We start from the raw sequence: 21,998 nt of genomic DNA on the forward strand, positions 1-21,998 counted from the left end.
ATCTTAAAATTGCTGTTGGGAAAAGGTGTCCTTCCAATAAGAGAGACCTGGAGCTGTTTGCAAAGGAAGAGTGGTCCAAAATTCCGGGTGAGAGGTGTCAGAAGCTTATTGATGGTTATAGGAAGCGACTGATTTCAGTTATGTTTTCCAAAGGGTGTGCAACCAAATATTAAGTTAAGGGTGCCAATACTTTTGTCCAGCCCATTTTTGGGGTTTTGTGTGACATTATGTCATATTTGCTTTTCTGCCTCTGTTTTATATTTGTTCCAATACATACAAAGGGAATAAACATGTGTATAGCAAAACATGTGTTAATGCAATACCTTTTTTGTGTGAAATACTTGATTTTCAGGAAAAATATCAAGGGTGCCAACAATTTCGGCCATGACTGTATATATATATATATATATATGGATGGGTGAGTTTTTTTCAATATTGAAAATGAATTAAATAGCATTTTCAGTTCGTATTGCTCAGACTCAGTTATGTTCCGCTTTAATGAAGTAATAATGAGCTGTGTTTTATATCTGCCTGGAGTTCAGCTTTAATACATGATGACATTTATGTTCATAACAAATATATTTTGCAAATAATATTACTGGCAAACCATGTCAAAACCTTTCCGAGCTTTATATATTGCAGCCTAATACAACGCCTTGTGATGTGCTGCGTTATATGAAAATATACGGGCTGGAGACCCTTCTGCTATTTATGCACAGCGAGATGCTTTGACAAATGAAGATTTGAGTGTTACTTGAGAGAATCTTCCAGGATATGGCCATTGAATGATCACTAGGGAACATTTTACAGCACTGAAAAGATGTTATCGTCAGCTGCAAAAAAATCTATCAAGATGCTGGAAAATGTATTATGTGTGAACATAGTCTCATCTGCAGAATTAGCAATCAGATGAATCATGGAACTGTTTTTTTAAAGCGATTCTCTGGTTCCTCTGAAATTAGAAGTACGTGAAATAAAACATTTTCGTTGTCCTAAAATTTCCCTGAATGTCAGCAACAATTGGGAGATTTTGGCAAAATGCATTGGATTTTATTTGGAAAGGCAAAATTAGGGTGGGTTTTGTTGGTTCTTAACAGCTAATTCCACCTTTCTAACATTGTTTCATCTGATACTCATTTTAAGGGTGTAATGTGAACCATGGTGCTGTTTCACAGGTAACCATCCTCAAACTGCCCCCTACCACCCCCACATGCCACCCCAATTAATGGGTGCGTCTCTCCTCAGGCTTCTGTTTTTTTTTTAATTTGATGCAGCTGTGCGTGGCTTTGCCCACATAGCTGTGTCATCCATTCACAGATCCAGTCCCATTTGCCACAACTGCAGATGGACTCATAGTTCTTAGCTGAGCACATGTGCAGCGAAGTGGTTCACTGTTTACTTCCTTCAACTCTATAACCGACGGTTCATATCTATGCACAGACCTGGGGCTGGTGGAGGAGTCTGCAGGACCCTGTATATTGGAACCACGATCCACTGAACACAGATACAGAACTTTGCAGGCTCCAATGCAAAAAAAATTAAAAATCATAGATGGATATTGTTTCTTTTTACAATGTAAATACATTCATTATTATATATATTTTTTTACAAATAGTAGACTGTAAAAGACACTTGAGGGTTACAGAATCTACTCCTAGATCTGTTCTGACCCTAATAGCCTGATTGTTTCACTGAAAAGGAAAAAAGTAACATAAAAAAATGAAAGTGAAAGTAAACATATAACAAATACATAAAAACGGTAAAAAAAACAGATACAAAGAACACTAAATTAAATAAACTAAATTACCCTAAAAAAACACCCTCTGTTGAAATAAAAGAACAAAAAAGTAGAAAATTTTAAATTTGAAACCCCACCACTTAGTGCTTATTCAAGGAGCATACTTAGATTATATACTGTTATTATACTATAGCACAAAAATAAACAGCTTCCTCTGAATTGATTAAAATTGTTAAGGGTCCTTGGGGTATCAGATGAGAGAAGAGTTTGGTTAATGGCTCAAGCGGGCCTCAATTTTTTTTTCTAAAGAAGGAGACAATTGTTTAATGTGGGAGACACACCTCTATATCTAAAAAAACAATCTTTAATTTAAAGTCGCTCTAAAGCCTAAACATTTTTTACCTTAAAGTAGAACTATAGGCAGAACTTTTTTTCATTTTGGATAGAGCAAGGGAAGGTTATAATCCGTGTCTCATTTTTTTTGCTCCATCTGTGTCCCATTGCAGAGATTTCCATTCATTTTCTGTCCCATAGCAAAACAGCAAATGAGAGAAAATCCCTGTAAATTAAGTGAATTCCTTGGGGACCCCCAGGTCATCATAACTAGTGTCCCTACTTGATACTGGAACAGCAGAAAAAAGGTCAGAGCAGCATTGTGTGGCATTTAGCAGCGCTCCCTACTGGGCTTTCATTAGAAACTCCTCAGCCCAGCTCCTTCTGCAGGTACACATGGTCTCTACCCACAGGACATGCACCAAAAGCACTTTAAAGCACGTCTTCACTCCTTGCAATTAGTGGCAGCAGCCCCATAGAAGGCTCTCAGCTTAGTGCTTGGCTCACAGTGGCACTGTTCTGGGCAGGGGCGGACTGACCATTTGGAAACTCGGGCACTGCCCGAGGGCCCGGGGTCAGTAGGGGGCCCCATGAGATGCCCCTGGTACCTTTTTCATAGGCTTTTTTGAGTTTGGGCAAGGACACAGGGGCCCCATGATCCCCTATTGCCCGGGGGCCCCATGAGTTGTCAGTCTGCCCCTGGTTCTGGGCACACATCCCTCTCTACTGACTGGCTTGATGGGCTGGCCAAGACCTAGACCTCTTATTTGCGGGCTCACCCCTTACTGCAACCTGTGCAGGACAAATGTAAAGGACCCATCCGGTGTTACATACTGTATGCAGTCTGAGTATAATACAGGCAACCCCAGAATACACATTACACAGAAAATGCAAACCAATACAAAGGCCCTACCCTTGTATGTCAAATTATTAGGATAACTAGGGTTAACAGATAGCATTCCTTTTTAAATATAATCACAATGCTAGATCTTTTTTATATCAGTAGTCATTGGATATGGGTTATTTGATGTAAGGTATTACAGGTAATTGTAGCATAAAATATTCTGTTTTAGCAAAATCTGTTTGGCTAAAAGCAAATATTTGTATGACAGCCCATTATTCTCATGGATTTGTACGACATAATAATGATAGTGTGTCTAAAGAGCAAACTATTTAGTTTAGTTTTGGATATAGTGTTGAGAGGTTACAATCCCTCTTAGGCTGTTATCACTGTCTGTGTAGCCACAGGGGAGTGTAAATTTGAAAAGAGCTAGCATCTGATAACAAGCCCTCAAAATACTTGTTAAAAAAAACACGATCTGGGAAATCCAAATAAACCCAACAGAACGTTAAGGTGTTCTGCTGAAGCCTAAGTTGTAGCTATAACTAAGGCTTTGGCTCATACGCATTAGAGTTCTACTGGGTTTATTTGGATGCCTCACTTCAGTTTCCAAATGGTCAGTCTGTCCCTGTGCAAGCAGTGTCCCTAGTAAAGAGTGTACACAGTGTGGGTTTCGGCCCGCTTGCCAATCCTGATGACACAGCAGCTCAAGGGATTCAGGATGTCCTGGAAGGGCTCCTGCAGAATCTGCACCTGCTTAGGGGCCTCAGGCCTATCCCTATGCAACACTGGGACTCCGCTGTAACTGTGGCAGTGATGCTAACCAGCTCTGGACAGTCACTCTGCCAACAAGAAGCTGGGATGGGTGATCTGCTTGTAGGTATGTAACTCTCCCACTAAAGATGCACCACCCCATCCAGACTGCACAGCCTACTAAACTCTCACAAGCAGCCGGGTCTATCCTCTCAGCTTTAGCCCGTGGTCCCAAGAGAAAGCACTTCTTCCAGGTCTGATTTATATATCCTTCCCAGCATTCCACTTGCTCTTCCAGCCAGCTGGAACTTGTAGTTCACCACAGTATTGGTCCCTCTGCAAATCTAGCCTTCTGAACTACATGTCCCACAATCCCCTGCTCATTCCACTATGCTTGGCTCTTTCTGCGCCTCTGAACAATATTTCACTATCGCAGCTAAACACTAGAGGGAGCTCTAGCTCAGCATAGTTCTTATATATAAATGTCTTGCATTGGCCCAGGTAAGTTAGCCAGCACTGGGCTACATCCTCTCCCGCTTGAAATCTTTGGTTCACAAAGAGGCAGGAACGTTACTAAGCATTATTTCAACGAATAAAGCTACACACACAAATCATAATAACATCAACCATAGCTTAAGTTCAACAACAGCTGGCATACTTTTTGTTTTGTTGAAGCCATTCATATATACCTCCCATTGACTCACAGTCAAGCTGTTGAAAAACCAGGGCTATTGCCATGGCCCACCCAAGAGTGTCAGAGGGCAAGTCAAGGTCACCTCCTACCCAATTAATGGTAGAGTGGTCTGGCACAGGGTCTTGCCGTTTGATGGTAGGTATTAGTTCATCTGAATTCTCTCCTAATACATTATAGGTTAGTCTTTTGGGTGGGTTTATGTTTTGCCTCAGTTGAATTGATGAGGGGTCTCCCAGCACAGAGGAGTCTATATCTGGACTTCTAGCATCACTGCAACAATGAGACTCTGAAGACGGCTGGGCTCACTCTAACTCAGCAAGAGAAAGTTTAGTGTTTTCAAAGACAGGGCTTGCATGGACTCCTCCCTCAAAATATTCCATCCTTTCATCCAACTCAACATTTGCAAATGTGCTTTCGACTGTAGGAAGACTACCAAATCTGGGTTGGATAAGGTTGTCGTCATTGAAACAGATCAGATCTTCTATCCCCATTTCATTTGATGGGCTAACTATCTTGATTTTAATCTCATCAGCCCTTTCAGGTGGAAGTAGAATCTCTACTTCTGAACTCAAGGACCCTCCTCCTTCCTCCTAAGCTGCATGACTACTGGTAACAGTGTTTTGAGTGTCTGGCCATAGCCAGTAGGGCACTATCTCTTCTTCATCACTACTACTGGTTGATTTCTCCGCCTTCGTCTTCGTGACCTTGTTCGGAGAGATAATGGTTCATCATTCTGAGGGGCCATAAGCTGGGGCACCCTGGAGGCACTAGAAAGAGGGAGCAGATGATTTTGATGCCACATTTTCAGAGGGCCGGTATTTTCCTCAGGACAACTTTTGCATACTGGTAGCCTAGGGAGTTGCTTGCAGATGATGTAAGGCTGGATTTGCCAGCAGTCTGCCAACTTGTGCTTCTCAGGCACCCCTAGGTTCCTTAGAGTACATGATCTCCTGGTTGAAGGTCCTGCATCCTTACTTTTAAAGCAAAATTCTTTTTGTTCCTCTGTTCTCTAACTTTAGCTTTCTCCACTGCTTTCTCATAAGCCTGCTTTAGGTTCTTTCATAGCCTAACGACATATCCTTCAAGGAAGTTAAGGTTGTGTGATCTAAGGAGGTGCCAAACGCCAAATCAACCTGTAGTCGAGCTTTTCTTCCAAACATCAGTCTGTAGGGGGAGTACCCAGTGGCATCATTTGTGGTGCTATTATAGGCGTGGACGATGGTGGCAATGTGGTTGCCCCAGTGCTGCTTCTTTTCAGAGGGCAGGGTTCCTAACATGTTCAATAAGGTGCGGTTAAATCTCTCAGGCTGAGGAGCTCCTTGAGGGTGGTAGGGGGAGGTTATGGATTTTCTTATGCCCATAGCTTGTGCACTAACTTGCTTTCAAAGTCTCTACCTTGAAAAAAACTGCAAAGAGTTTTTAGGTTTTTCCTAGTTTAAAAAAGGCTACAAATATACTTTAAAGTGTGACCCAATACTTTTTTCAGTTTTGTATAAAACTGGAATGGATTGAAGCTTGGGTTTATACTGCTATCAGCTCTGTTAGATAGTAAGTAATGGTAGATCCAACAGATTCTAATCCTTGACTACAATATCAAAAAATAAAAAAAAAATGCTTTGACTAGACATACAATACAGTATGTGTATGGGTTTGGTGTACTCTGGGTTAAAAGTGATCCTTATCCAGTAATGGCTTTGAGCGCATTAAATTTCCCTACATGCTTCATACATCCTGGCCGCTTAGTGTAGTATATTATGTTAACATGCAATTCAGATTAGAAGGTTATAGCCCCTTAGATGACACTACAAGCTATCCATTTAGCCCAAGCACTACCAACTTCTTTCTTTCCCTAGAAAGCCCATCATCTCCAGCATTTAATTTCCTGTCTGAATACTGACTATTAATTTCTTGCCAAGGATTATTATTTCTTTTCTAATAATTAACCCATCTTTTGCCTACAGGGAGTGTTTCCATCTGTTTTAAACAGAGAACCAGATCCCCATGGTGGTACTAGGTTTGCTCACACCATGATGAAATGCTCATTAAATATGAGAAGCTCTCTAAATTGGAGGGCATATCACTTTGTGGTCTGGCACTCACCAGACAGCAGAAAGCACTGAGCTGCAGAGGGTTGCTGGTTTGATCTTCCCCGCGGAGCAGAATTCATCATTGACTGGAGAGGAATATTGTTCACTAGAGGCAAAACGTTTGAAGTTGGGAATGTCACTTATTAGAGAAGGGACGTGGCTGACAGAAAAGCATGTCTAGTATGTTAGTCTATTTTAACTAACTAGAAGTTACTGGAAGACAGACAGTATTCATGTCACTTGCAGGGGCTTGTGTGCGTGGCTTTGGTTTGGTGACAGGTAGAAAATGTTAAAGGCTGATGACCTACAAGGTGCTCAAAGGACCAATAACTTAACTTAGCAGAAACCTTTTAAGTCTTCCAAGATTGTTACTTTACAGGGTTCTTTATCTAGAATGATAACCTAACTTGTTAATTCAACACTTATATATATATATATATATATATATATATATATATATATATATATATATATAGTATATACTGTATTACTCTATATGCTGAATTGGCAGCAGCACCCAGCTCAACAAAAGTGGACATCAATTTTAACCCGGGCGCGGGGAGAATTATCGCCGGATGCTGCGGCTGCCTCATTACAAATTCCTCTACCCACCCTGTAATAAGAAAAATCTAGCCAGCAATGGCCAGCATTAGTCTTTTTTCATGGTTCAGTTGTTTTTGGGTTTTGGTTTGCATTTTGATACCAACAGTATAATATACAGAATATTAACAATAGCTGAAACATATTACAGTATATACTGTATTAAAAAAAAACCTATTTGACCTGCCAAGAGGTGGGTCATAGCAAAATGAGGGTAAAAGTCATTAATATCAAGATGAATAGAACAGTGCAAGATGACATAGGTCTCATTGGCAGGCCAATCCATGTCCCACATAGAAAAGCTCATGAAGTTGCACAAAAAGGAAAGGCGGACAATATGGTAGGTAGTTAGGGAATGGGTAAAGACGGTGAAGGAGGGAGCTGGTAAAGAGGGCATCAAACATGGGATCAGCCTTAAGTTGATGTTTAACCACCCAAGTAAAAGCATTTTTTTCTACATGTTGCAAAATGTGTTTAATACCTTTAAATTCCAAGGATTTGTATCTGAATACACTACAAGTTTGCCCTGTTTACAGTCTATGAAGAGCAGTAGAAGAATGTTGAGGCCCCAAAAAGTCAGAACCGTGCAGTCGTTACTACGCCCCCATATCTTGTGTACAGCAACATCAGATACACAGACCATATAATGGTAGTTAGTGGATGGAGAATGTATTTCTGAGTTCCTCCCGCACACCAGTGCCTGTGTCACCAGTCTGCAACCAGACATCCAATTCTAGAACACCAATAGGAACCAGTATAAAGAATTAGCATGGGGTAATATTTTCAGAACAAAGGCCAGTTCAGTTGTATTACAAATCATTTTTCAGGTACCAATGGTTCAGTTTTATTGCCTACCTTTGATCTATCAACACAGGGCAAAGTAACAGATTTAAAAAATATTTTAAAGTATAAAACCCTCAAAAACAAACTGCGCTGTGAATGTATAAGTGTAACTCATAAAATCTAAAAAGTGTACACATATCTCATAACATGCTGCCGCATTGAACTAATACAGAAAATCACATAATATTATTTTCTAAAAAAATAAAAAATACATTTATTTAATATTTTATCTTTTCTAGACCATTATTATGTCAAAGTAACAGATTTACCTATTTACTGCCCTAGCCGCTTATCTTTACCTTCTGATTGCTCCATTTTCAGTCTGTTTCTCCCTCCCAAACACCCTCTAAAGATGTTTTTTCTTCATTTTTGTACCCATGTAGTTCTGTCATAATCTAATCCTCTGCAGCATCCCTTCCGTGAGTGAAGACCAATGATCGAATGATGGAGTCCAGGCCAACTGCCACTTTTCATGTTGCTGCCCCATATTATGATGTCTTTATACTGCTACAGTTTTCTGGAGCCTGAGAGGACCCTAGATAGCCAATGGCAAGTGTTTATGTCATTCAGGTATGGATGGGGGCATCATAAGAAGGACCTTCCTACTACAGTCCAGAAGATGAAAGAATAAGGACCTCAAGCATTACGTGAGCAAAGATTCAGATAAGGAAAATGGGCTTTTAGTTTAGTTTTTAAATTAATCTTAGTTAGAGGAGAGTGAGAGAGTAAGAATGTGGCCAGAGATTAGCTTGAAAGCTGAACTCTAGGAAAACCGCTAAATACACAAATGAAATACAGATAGTATGCTGTTTTACCTGCAAAACTATTTGTATTTCTGCCCACCCAATCCTGAAATTTACTCAGCAAAGCCCTTTCTGGCAAGAGAGTAGACCTGATTTGTCTCGGATGTAGTTGCCCAACACTTACATGTCTTGTCCCTCCCCTAGTCTATGACATGACATTGAAAGGGAAAGCAGCAGACAAATTAGCTCATCTCTTTGTTACTCTGCTCTCTCTTTGTGTTAGCTTGCTCCTTGTACTGCAGCATAATTGACTAGCTCCTTGTACTGCTTCTCCCTCTCTGTCTTAGCTCTGTTGTACTGGATTGCCAAAGGTTGATATTCTGGTACTTACACTGTATGCAATAAGTAAAAAATGCATTTATTGATGTATTTATCATTAAGAGCTTCATTAATTGGTGTTCTTATATTTACCTGAAGTCCAACTGTCAGAAATAAAATTAGCGTCCAACTGCCATTTCTGCTTTCCAAGCCTATAAATGAAACAAGAATTCTGATTGGTAAGGTTGTCAGGAAATGTTCCTGTTAACACAATTTTCATACATCAGCCCATTTGTGAGTGCACAATAAACTGCTTTATAACATTAGCCAGTAATTGACAGCAGACTATTCTCAGGTCCCCAAGCATCGCATTTTGAGTTGGAAGAAGAGTGTTTGAAATGCATTTAAACTGTGATGAAGAATGTTTAGAAGAACATTTTGCCTTGTTATAGGTGTACTGGAACGTAATTTATTACATCATTCTCTCACATACACAAAACATATAAATAATTCATATTTATAGGAATATATGTACTATATAAATAAATGAATCCCAGAAAAAATGTCAGAGTTCCCATGCTTTAGTGTATTTAGAGAACCAGAAATGCCTGGGTCCTGCAGACCAGATGACAAATCCATTTATCGCTCACAGATATTACACTAGATAATGACAGCAACAGCAGCTGTAAGATTTGGCATCCTTGGATAGAAATACTTAGGCAGAGCTGGACTTCATCAGCATGGGCTACGCATACAATGCACCTGGGTTTGCATAGTTATTCAAGGAGAAAGTAAGTAGTTGGTGCAATGAACAACAGCATCATCTTTCCTAAATAAGTACGTGAAGAAAAATATACTCACTGTAAACTAGTATTAAATCCTCCAAATTTTTTTAATTTACCACTTTGAGCATAAAATAGACATTCATCAGTAAACTATTTGGTAAAATTATTTTCTCAGCATCTGCAGTCTTTTAATGCTGCTGGCTTCTGCTCTAAGTGCTGCTTCTCTGAATTTCCAGTCTTTACAGGAAAACATTAACACCGGACTGCGTGGTCTCCAATCTGTCTGTTATCTTGGAGAAAGGAGGGGGAGGAGCAGGGAAGTAATTTGAAATCCTAGGCTATGGGGCTGTGTGTTTCTGTTGATGCACACAGTGTAGGGAGACACAACTCTAGTCCCTGCATGCAAGGGTGGCTCCATATGACACTGCAAGAGAAAGGAGCCACCCTGAAACAGGAAACCTGAGGCAATCATCATGGTACCAGCTTAGACAGAAAAATAGGCAAGGGTTAAAAGATAAAGAAGCTGTATACGCAGTAAGACTGAATCAGCTGCTGAAAGTGATTTAAGAAACAGTTTAATATCATTTTAATCTGCCATCCACATCCCGTCACTAGTGAAGTTTCTGGATACGGGGGACAGTAAATCCCGCACTGCAAATGTACCCATGCTGGCCAGTCCCAGACAATTCCCTTGCACTGATGTCACCATTGCTAAACAGAATATCAGAGAAGACTCATTTTGAGTATCAGGTGACCTCAGCTTTAAGTGAGTAAAAAAGGACATTTTAGTGAATTCCCCCTTATGAAGTCATGTGACCCTGTGATGAAACGCGTAGGTGTGGGGCTTGTTGGATGATGTCACAATGCTCGGGAAAGTGCAGAAGAGTGGTAAAAACACATTGAGAACCGCTAATATTTAAACAGAGGATTTTATATACTGTATGTTAAATTGGCTGTATTTGGTGCAATGTAGCACCTTAACAATGTGAGTGTGATTCTGCATATGGGAAATGCATTTTTAAAAAGAATAAAACACATTTTAACATTTTTTAATGTGTTGCTGAGCAGTGGAGAATGCCTTAAAGGGAGAGGACCATCAATATTGGAAGGAGGAATAGGATTAAAATTGGAGACCAAAAGAGGGAATCTACCACCAGTGAGGACCACCAGGGACAGCACAGAGTCAATACTAGTCCACAGAGGAGGACACAAGCTATGACCCTGCATGATATGTAAGGTCATAGGGTCGAGGTGAGAGCACATCCAGTAGCGGTCACAAGAAGTTGTGGATGATTTCATGAGCACTTAGTGGTGCTGAAAGCATAGGAATATTACACAAGGGAATTGAAGAGACTTTGTAGACATTATTATTTATTATTTTGTATGTAGTTGCTGCACATATAGGATTGATCATAATATAATTATTTGGTTACTTTGAAAAAGCACTACATCATTGTGGTACACAGGTAAGCTTGGTATACATTGTTACGCATTCTTCTTTATAGTAGCACTAGACAGAAGAGGGAGGGACAGGACATAACTGTATTCATAACTGTAAGGAGTGTATCTCAACTGATTGGGTTGTCTGGAGAGCTGTGTAAACCTCAGGAATGGATGGACAAATTGGCAGGTAAAACAGCTCATATTTTTGTATTTCATCTGTATAGTTTTCTGTTTGCCTAAAATTCATCTTTGAGGCAAAGATGCAGTGCAAGACGCACTTCCTGTAATGTTCCCCTTTTGCATCACCTACTTGTTTGATGGTGTAGAATTTCAGCACCTAATTCTGAAAAGAAAGATTGGGGTGAAGATCGGTTGAAGGAACAGACATTATAACTGCAATCAGGCCTGTGCTTTTGGGGCCTGAAGACCAGCTATGCTATCATACAAAAATGTATCTCTGGAATCTTTAGAAAGAACTGTGCTAAGTGTGAACTGATCATTGGTTTGTGACATTTTTTCATCTTTGTCTGTACTAATGTCCAGATGGACTAAAGTCTTTGGATTAATAAAATTGCATTGGATCCATATTCTATGGTTTGCTTATTTTCTGATCTAAAATTGACCCCAAGCACCCAAAAATAATCACTTTAATAGAAAAAATGCACATTACTAAATCCTTTTTGAAAGGGAGTAGACTAACACAAACTGTGGCCTCCACAAATCTAAGTAGCCTAGAACGAGCAGTTACTTTTTTGTCTAAGGAGAATAATTAGCCAATGATGGGGCCTTCAATATGGCCCTCTTCAGAAGGTACAAATACTTTGAGCTCAGGTGAGTGCAATCAGGAAGCCAGACAGAACTTACTGGAGCTGTAAATTCACTTCACTGTAGGGCTTGCCAAAACCTTAGGCTATTTAAGGGTTTTGAGAACATCAAGAGCAGAGAATGTGTACCTAAGACTTATGCCAGAAGAGCAAATTCACAAGCAATATGTCCCCTAACAGATCACCTGTCATGCCTACCCCTAGCGATGGGGGTCAGACACAATAGCTGGCTCTGTGTTCCTGTCACCATTAAAATAAGGCAGGCAGGCAGGCCTATTGGTACTCGGTTACACACAAGTCTTATACACAATGCTTTAGTTCGTGGCTATCACACCAGGACAGGAGCAACTAAGCACATCAAACAGGTACTTGCGGTTCACAGAAAGGCAGAATGATCCAGTGGCAGTCTGGGTTCAGGGCAGGCAATGTTCAGAAAGCACAGAGGGTCAAAACCGTGGTCAAAAAGGCAGTTCAGAAAGTAATCCAAAGTCCAATTTAAGGTCAATAACAAGGAAATCTAAACTAGCTGGCAGGGCAGGGATTGGGTGAAGGTGAAGGTCAAGGCATGGGAACAAGGTAGATAAACAGGGAGCTTGAATCACGTGTTGCAAACACTATCACAGGCATGATGCTGAGGGCTTGGCAGGCTTAAAACCATTTTAGACTCCATTCAGAGGCTGGGTCTACACCGATCACCCTGCAGATGGACAGGCAGACAGGGAGAGTGCAGTTCAGCCTAAACCAGGATGCTAGAATGAGACCAGCAGCTCCCCTGGAAGAGGAAAGTTACACATTCCTGACACCACCTGTCTATCCCAATGGGGTTGCTGCCTTTCTGGGTGGAACAGCAAAATGTTAAAATGTCACTCCTTCACTAGCCAGTGTGATTCTGCAGCATTTCAGGTCAGCAAGGCAGTGACACTATAAAGACCACTTTCATAACATGGTCCTTCTTGGGAGGGTCAAGTCTATAGGTCTGCAATAATGGGACGTCAGCTGGTATAACCTAGTCTTGGTTTAGCCAATCAGAGCTAAAGACTTTGATGAGTTTGCATTTTCTATAATGTCTCTGTACCACAGAAACTGGCAACATCGAGTAAGCCATGGTTCCATTAGCAGACCCACCTTACTTACTCATACATGGTCTGTGCCTTGCTCCTAAACCAGTGACTGCCACTGTCTCCCTCCACACAAAACTACGTGAACTATTTTGAGTAACAGTTAAAAAAAAAATTAATATCCCTCTAAAAGATTTAGTTTTTGCTTTATTTCAACTTGAATTTGACAATGTTGTGATATAAGCTTCAAATGGTACTACTACTTTAGTACCATCACTGTAGTAGGTGTCTTGGCACTGTAATAATACACCAATACTAAAAGTCAGTAAAAAACTACGTATCTATGTACTTAAAAATCTTTTTAAGACAAGTCACTCTAAATCACAATTATATATAAGCTTATAGGCATATCTGTATATCTTGTACACTCAGTTATAGGAGAAATCCCATTATTCAGAGTACCCCAAGTGAATTATGTCTCTGTAGAAAAATTACCCATCTGAAATTCTCTATCATGGGACAGGAGATTTTAATCAAAGATTTGGCGTTAAGCTTGAATTATTTATCATCCAATACAGGAGGAAACAAATGAATGTATCTCTTCTAGCACAGCAGTTACAGCACAGACCCTCTGGGGCAAACAGGTCTCTAGCTGGAGCTTTTTCTATGATCGTCCTGTTATCTCTGCAGTTTCTAACCCATACTGGGCAATGAGAGGGAAAAAATGGATGAATCAAACACAGCCCATATAAAAGGATAATAGAAGAAAAAGTTCTTGCTTAGAGTGTTTTATTCTCTTTTAGCTACTGAACCTCTTATCTCTGTTACATTTTAGTTTTGATCAATAGTTAAACAATAGGCCTCATTCACTACTATGCAGCTTGCCAGCAGCTAAAATGCCCCTTTAAGGGTTTGTACAGAAAAATCTAATTTTTCCTTTTTTGGATAGAGTAGGGAAGGGTTAGAAACTCTGTCAAATTTGATTGCTGTCTGTGCCCCTGCTAGGTTGATTCAGTCATCTGTTTGTTCTGGTGACCATAGTCACTGAGACAGAAAGTGATGGGAATTCAGCATTTTGCAGCTGTCACCAGAGCTAGAGGTAAGGTACACCAGTTAAAAAGGGGAATTTCAATCACTTTGTACAGATTTCCTGTTACTTCTTTTACTCCTTAACAGGACATAGACAGGAATAAATAAACTGTCAGGAGGTTATAATCTTTCATCACTCTATCCAAAATTTAAAAATAACATTTTTACTATACACACTCTTTAAAGCAATATTAAACCCAAAAACAAACAAAAAATATTGCAACTTACCAATTTTTAGATGTGGTGGCTATATTAGTTTTCTTTTTCCTTTATTTCTACCTGGTGATCCAGCCAGCAAAGCCGGCCATAGACAGTTTGAATCTTGGCCGGTTCAGCAGGAATGTATGGGCAGGCTGAATTTACCCAAATTTTTTTTATAATTCAAATATTTATTAATTTTCCATTTCAATTACATTTCATCATCACAATATAAATATATATATATATATAAAATATATTCTATAATATTATATTAACCAACATTTCTACTTTATATACTCTATGCAACCTTTTCCCCCCTTCTCCACCCCCCACCCTATGTCCCCTCTGCCTATTCTATCTTTTCTCTACGTCTTCTTATATCAACAAGTGGAATTTTTCTGTTGTTATCTTTATTCTTTCCTACACCTCATATATAATCTGGCTTTTTCCCAGTTCTCCCATTTCCCATGATAAACCTCCATCTTATCTTCTTGGGTATGGCACAGCCTTTCCATCTTTTTAATCTGCTCAACTCTTTCAATCCAGTCCTCTTCCTTTGGTGCCTCTATTTGCCTCCAGAACTTGGGTATCAGGGCTTTTGCAGCATTTATATAGTTCCATATCCCTGATTTTTTATATTTATTTACCGTTATATCCGTGATGTGCAAAATACATACTTCTGGGTCTAGATTTATATCTATTTCTGTCAATTTTCTTATTAAGTGGATTATTGTTGTCCAGAATATCTGGATTTTTGGGCATCCCCACCATATATGGTATATTGTGCCTATTTCTCCACATCCCCTCCAACACAGCGGTGTACTCTCTCCACACATCTTATTTTCTACTACTGGTGAAATGTGCCATCTTGTCAAACACTTATAGTTCATTTCTACTTCTCTCATAGAGACGTTTTCGTGAATTAATCTATACATTCTCCTCTGCTTTTCCTCATCTATCACAACTCCCATATCCATTTCCCATTTTGTTAAATATGTTGGTTTCGTGTTTGTGTCTAGTTCAGTGAGTATTTTATAAATTCTAGCAGTCCCGTGTTTCCCATCACCTTGTGTTCCCAATGTCTTTTCAAACAAGTTCCAATTGTCTCTTGTCCTTAAAGGTCTTGGCAAACTTCCGACAAAACACCTCAATTGGAAATACCGCCATTCGTCTAATTTAGTGAAAATCTCTCCCTCTTTTTTTTTCAATTCGCCATATGCTCCTATTTCATCTCCCACCAAGATATCTCCTAATTGCACCTTATCTTTTTTAAACCACTTCCCTCCTATTTCTTCTCTACCTGGGGGGAAAAACTCTGTATTTTTTAGTGGAATCAGTGTAGAATTAAAAGTCCATTTCATACTTCTGTGTAAGTTATCCCAAATCTTTAAAACATTCAAAGTGTATGTATTTACATTGTCATTTAAACCCCTATACTGTGTTGGTACCCATATCATTCTTCCCAAGTCTATTCCGCTGAGTTCATTCTCTATTCTCACCCAGCTTTTTTTATTATTAAATATCCAATCTATGGTTCTTGCCAGTATTACCGCTTTGTAATATCTTTTAAAGTCTGGGAGCCCTAAACCCCCTCTTTCTTTCCTCCTACTTAGCAGTTCGTATGACAGTCTTGGTTTTTTATTCCTCCATATGTATCTTGTTATCAATTTCTTAATTATTTTAAAGAAAATCTCTGGGAGTTTAATTGGGATCATTTGATATCTATATATGATTTTTGGTACTATTACCATTTTTACCAGATTAATACGGCCCATCCATGTCGGGGTTCCTCCCTCCAATCTTTTTAATTCATCTCTAATCTCATTTATCAGTGTAATATAGTTTAGTTTATATAGATGTTTATGTGAGGCTGTGAGTTTTACTCCTAGATATTTTATATCTCTATCTTTCCATTTAAAGGGAAATTCTTTTTGTATCCTTTCTTTTTCGTTTTTTAAGATGTTTATATTTAGAATCTCCGTTTTTGTTGGATTTATCTTTAAATTTGATAGTTCTCCGTACTCCTTTAGTGACTTCATTAAGTTTGGAAGTGTTATCCTGGGGTTTCCTACATAGAACAACAAGTCGTCTGCGAAGGCAGCAACTTTATGTTCCGTATCTCCTATTCGGATTCCCTTTACGTCTCTATTCAGTCTTATTGTTGATAGTAGAGGTTCTAGAGATATAACATACAGCAATGGAGATAGTGGGCATCCCTGTCTTGTTCCGTTTGACATCTCAATGGGTTCTGACCTCTCCCCATTTACCCCAATGACCACCGAGGGGTATCTGTACAGCTTTCCTATCCATTCTCTCATCCTAGGCCCGATTCCCAAAGCTTCCAGAGTATCCATCATGAATCTCCAATTTACCCTATCAAACGCTTTTTCAGCATCTATAGACAGTAGTACCGCCGGTTCTTTTCCCTTTTTACTCTTTTGGATTAGCATCAATGATCGTACCCCATTATCTTTTCCTTCCCTCCCTGGAACAAAGCCCACCTGATCCTCATGTATCCATCCAGGCATTAGCTCTTTCAATCTGTTTGCTAGGACCTTTGCGTACAACTTAGTGTCTGTGTTCAGTAGTGAAATAGGTCTATAGCTAGAACACTGAGAGGGATCTTTTCCCTCTTTCTGAATGAGCACGAGTTGGGCTTGTAATGATTCTCTTCTTACTTCCATCTCTCCACCTAGTGCATTCATGTAGTTTTTGAGTTTTGGTACTAAGATTTCACTAAATTTTTTATAGTATCTCACTGTATAACCATCTGGGCCTGGGCTTTTCCCCGACACTGTCCCCTTTAATGCTAGTTTTATTTCTTCCTGTGAGATATCTGCGTCTAGGGAGTTTAGTTGGTCCTCACTTAATTTTAATAACCTAGCCATTTCCAAATATTTCTTTCTTTTCTGGTTTTTCTCACTGTCTATAGTTTCTGAACTTTCCGAGGGGCTTATATTGTACAGTTTCCTGTAATATTCTATGAAGGCTTTGGTGATATCTTTATTTGAGTGTTTCATGTTTCCTTTAGCATCTTTTATTTTTTCTATATAATTTCTATTTTTCTTTTTCCTCAGGGCTCTCATCAGATACTTTCCAGGTCTTTCTCCCCATCTATATCTCTCACTTAGAACTCTATTATATACTTTTCTCCTCTCCTCTTCTATCATTTCTTTCAGTTCTTCCTTCTGTTTTTTTAACTTCAGCTCTATTTCTTTTGTTATTCTATTCTTATGTATTTGTTCTAATTTATCTATTTCTTCTAAGAGCTCATTCATTTTCTCCCTTCTTTCTTTTTTCTTTCTAGCCCCAATCGCCATTAATATTCCTCTTATATAAGCTTTGTGAGCCTCCCACACTGTGGCTGTTGACACCTCCCCTGTCTCATTCTCCTTAAAAAAGCGTTCGATCTCCTCCCCTATTTTCTGAGCTATTTCCCTTTCCACTAAAAGTGTCTCATTCAATTTCCATCCCAGCCCTCCGCTTTTCCTTCTCCCCCATTCCATTTTCATAGTAACTGGAGCGTGGTCTGATAAAGTTATTGTCTTTATATCTACCTGGGTCAGGTGGTCGATTAATTGATGTTCTATTAATATATAATCTAATCTTGAATATCTCTTGTGCATATTTGAGAAAAAAGTATAATCTCTATCTTGCGTGTGTGTAATTCTCCAGGCATCTACCAGTTGACTTATGTGTAATTCTTTTTTCAATAATTTCAGGGCCTTAGTTCCTTCTGTCTTTATATGGGAGGTGGCATCCCTTTGTGGGTCCATACAAAAGTTAAAGTCCCCTGCCAGGATCAAACGTCCTTTTTTAAAGTCCATCAACTTCCTCAACACCTTTTTCAGATACTCCTCCGGTTTTTTATTAGGGCAGTAGATGTTGGCCAGTGTACACTCGATCTCCTGTAACTTGCCCCTTAAGAACAAAAATCTCCCATCTGGGTCTGTTTTTCTATCTTCCAACTCAAACCTAACGTTCTTTGCCAGGCCTATTGCTACCCCTTTTGCTCTTTTAACCGGGGAATCTGCATAGTACCATGTTGGGTATTTTTTAGACCTCAGTCTAACATTTGAGCTTATCTCAAGATGTGTCTCCTGTAAAAATATCACTGAGGCTTCTCTATGATGTAATTCTTTAAATAATCTATATCTTTTCCCGGGACAGTTCAACCCATTTATGTTATATGTTATAAACTGTAATTTACCCAAATTGATCGATTGATCAACTTAGGTACAACCAGCCTGCTGGATTTTACATGCAATTATTGCTAGAAGCTGTTATTGTAGGGAACATTGTCTGTGTTGGGCTGCAGGAAAGAAAATCACTTTATCTATGTTCAGCCTTAACCTCCCTGGCGGTATTCCCGAGTGTAGCTCGGGGTAAAGTTTCAGTACCACAAGCTGTAACCCCGATCTACACTCAGGAATACCATGCGGCGTTGCTCTGTGATCCCTTGATCACTTACCTTGTCCTGCGCTCCCGCGATGTCCCCCCTGCAGTGTCCCCGGCAATGTAATCCGGCGGATGCCGGCATCTGTCATCTGGGTTCCGTCCCCTGCGAGCGTCGGGACGTACGGGGGATGGAACGGCGGGAAATTTGAAAATGACAAAAAGTGACATTCACTAAAATCACATAGTAAAACATTACTGTATCAAACCATTTCACATACATTTTGTCCCGAGTGCTTTATCCTGTGCCCTGCCTGCATTTTTACCGTTCTTTCTGCCTGGAAACTGAGAAAAGTCCATGGCGTCCAAAAAGTGTCCCTTTAGGTCAAAAGCGGTTTTAGACCAGCTAGAGAACAGCGATAGTAAATTAGAACCACTTGCAGAATTGAGTGATAATGATTCGTGGGGAAATTCGTCATCAGACACTGAAAACGATTTTGCATTTGATTATATTATAGAATTAAATTTATTATTATATTAATATTTTTTATGATTATTTATTAAATTATAATTTATGATTTCGTGTTTCAAGTTTTATCCTACCCGGGATGTTTACTAGACTCTTGTTCGGACAGATTTCAGTGAGTTATTCCTAAAAATTACAGCCTACAATAAAAAAAATACATATTTCCATGCAAAAAAATTTACTGATTTGAGCACAGAAATATGGACATAATCAGACGGCTAGGGTGGTTAATCCGTTATTTTTCAGCTTTGTTTAACAGGCCAAACTGTCCAGCAAAAGTGGCAAGTAGGAGGTTTCAGGACAGGAGTGCTTACAATGATCAGTTTTTATCATTATCCCAAAAGGAAATATACTGTTGCAATAACAGCCTAAATTGTGTTAGCTAGAGTTCATCTTTAATTTGGTAGTCAAGTCCATCAAAGTTTGTTAGGGCATCTAACACTACTCTCTGATTGATAATGCTGCTGTCTATAGAGTGACAACACCCTTTCGGCAGGAACTGTGTTCCTGGCTGAATGATCAAGTGAAAAGAAAGAAAAAAAAAAAGCAAAAATGAAAGCAAATATAGCTACTACCTTTAAATGATAAATTTGCCTTAACAAAAAATAATTAATGCATATTTTTTGCAGATAAAAAAAATGTGCATTTACTATTTTTGTTTTGGGAGCCTGGAAAGCATTGTACCAATGATCAGAAGATTGCCGGTGCCATGCAGGACTCCTGTAGACTTGTCAGTGCATCTGTCTGCTGGTACATTGTATGTTCAAAGATACACACTGACAGGAAGAATCAATGAACTACCACAGCTCAACAGTGCAGTGGTCGTTCATTGAGAACTACAAGTATACAAAGTATACAAATATGAGAGAGCCTTGGCAGCAGGGGAGTCAGATAAAAAATGGAGTGAGGAAGTGCTGCTGGTGTGGAGCCTAGAAGGGGGCCCCGGATAGGGGGTCTATCTACAGGCTGGGAGCTTGAAAGAGGGACCTCCACTGTTCCACAGTCTGCTGGGGAAGGGCAGCCTGTCAGCATGGGAAGAAGCCAGCCCAATGTGAGGCCTGAACGCAGCTTCACCTTTAGAGCTACAGGAACAGGATAGTGTAAGTACCTCTACACTCTGGTCAGGTGCAATACCCCACTAGTTCTCCCTGAAACAGCATTCCCATGTGTTTCAGAACCCCTTGCCCTGGGATATTCTTCATGACAACCAGGCGGATGCGATTTTCATTTGGGGTTTGAAGAAGGTTCCTTTAAGGAGACTACGTGCTCCTAGAAAAGACTGTGTGCTGATTGAATCTTTCTGCTTTTTGTACATAAGAAGTTTGTCTTCCAAGTTGTTTCAGTTCCATTAGGCATCCCATATATCCCCAGACCCCATCCAAGTTGCTAACCCCTAAGAAAACAACAAAAACTAAGCTCATGGACTGCTTAATGATTTCGGATGCAAGAATGGAAAATGTGTGTTGTCTAACCGTGCACAGCTTAGGGGGACCCAAAACACAGCGGCTCCTGCAGGGTTAGCCCTACATTTTACAACAAACCAAAAATACGTTGGAAGGCTAATCAACATACACCCAAGGCAGACTCAAACCCCCCTTCCTACATTTTATTAATGTAAATAGCCAATCAAAAAATAAACCAACATAATACATACAGTATAGCCTGCACACAAGATGAAAAGGTTCAGTTTTTTTTTATACCAAAAATTAGAATGAGGAAGGGTCTCGATAACTTTGCAAACAGAAAAAAAGAAGTTGACAAGGACAAACTGCAAAAATGTCAGTATTAGTTAATCCCAAGCAGAGTAAATAGTACATCAATATCAATGCAAAAAGTATCTTTATTATGATCCCATGGATAATGTAAAGGATAAACTCTTCTCAAGGTGAACATACAATCAGTCAAATAAACAAAAAAAAAACAACAATATGATAAAAATAATCATCCACGCCAGGGGCGGACTGACCATTTGGAATCTCGGGCACTGCCCGAGGGCCCGGGGTCAGTAGGGGGCCCCATGAGATGCCCCTGGTACCTTTTTCATAGGCTTTTTTGAGTTTGGGCAAGGACACAGGGGCCCCATGATCCCCTATTGCCCGGGGGCCCCATGAGTTGTCAGTCCACCCCTGATCCACGCCATACACATAGCTTGAATACATATAACAAAAATAGGCTTGGTAACCAGGTGGTGTATATCTTGAGGATAATTCCTACTGTGAGGGTAAAAGGACATAAATAGTTGCAAAAAAAGATAAAAAATTCTCATTAAATAAAGTCAGGTAACTTTGTCTGTGAAAATAATTTTGACACCATACACTGTAGTAGCTAGTAGTACAGTACTTCTAAGAAAAAAAAACATGACTAAAAGAGAGCTTACACCTTTTCCTTTTTTTATTGGTTTATCCCGTTCTTCTACGTTTCTATAATTTTGATTTCCTTCTCACATTGTTTTTCTTTACAGTCCTTATGGAGAGATAAATTGCACACACTGTATCTGTGGATATACAGTATGATCTATTGAGGTAATGGGGCTTTTAGCTCAAGCTTTCTCATAACACAACAATGTTTTCTTTAACATCTTCAAACAATACCGTCCTATAAGTGGTCGACTCATCATGCTGTAATGACTGGGATTTCACACCCAATTCAAGTAATATGTAAGCTGATATAACATGATGTACAGTTCTTTCCTTTATACAATTTCCTTTTCTATTTCCTTCTTGTTGT

At 39.5% G+C, this 21,998-nt stretch overlaps 1 protein-coding gene across 1 annotated transcript in view; it reads right to left on the reverse strand.

The window, feature by feature from the left end:
* Positions 1-21,998, reverse strand: part of CDH22 (cadherin 22) — a 542,246-nt gene that overhangs the window by 227,542 nt on the left and 292,706 nt on the right. Inside the window, exon 2 of the mRNA XM_089689403.1 lies at positions 9,104-9,162. The gene's annotated coding sequence lies outside the window, so the exon portion shown is untranslated. The remainder of the gene's footprint in view (positions 1-9,103; positions 9,163-21,998) is intronic.

This window comes from Staurois parvus, unplaced genomic scaffold, assembly GCF_062004578.1.
Source record: "Staurois parvus isolate SC_StPar_1 unplaced genomic scaffold, SC_StPar_1.0 ptg000473l, whole genome shotgun sequence".
Taxonomy (NCBI): domain Eukaryota; kingdom Metazoa; phylum Chordata; class Amphibia; order Anura; family Ranidae; genus Staurois; species Staurois parvus.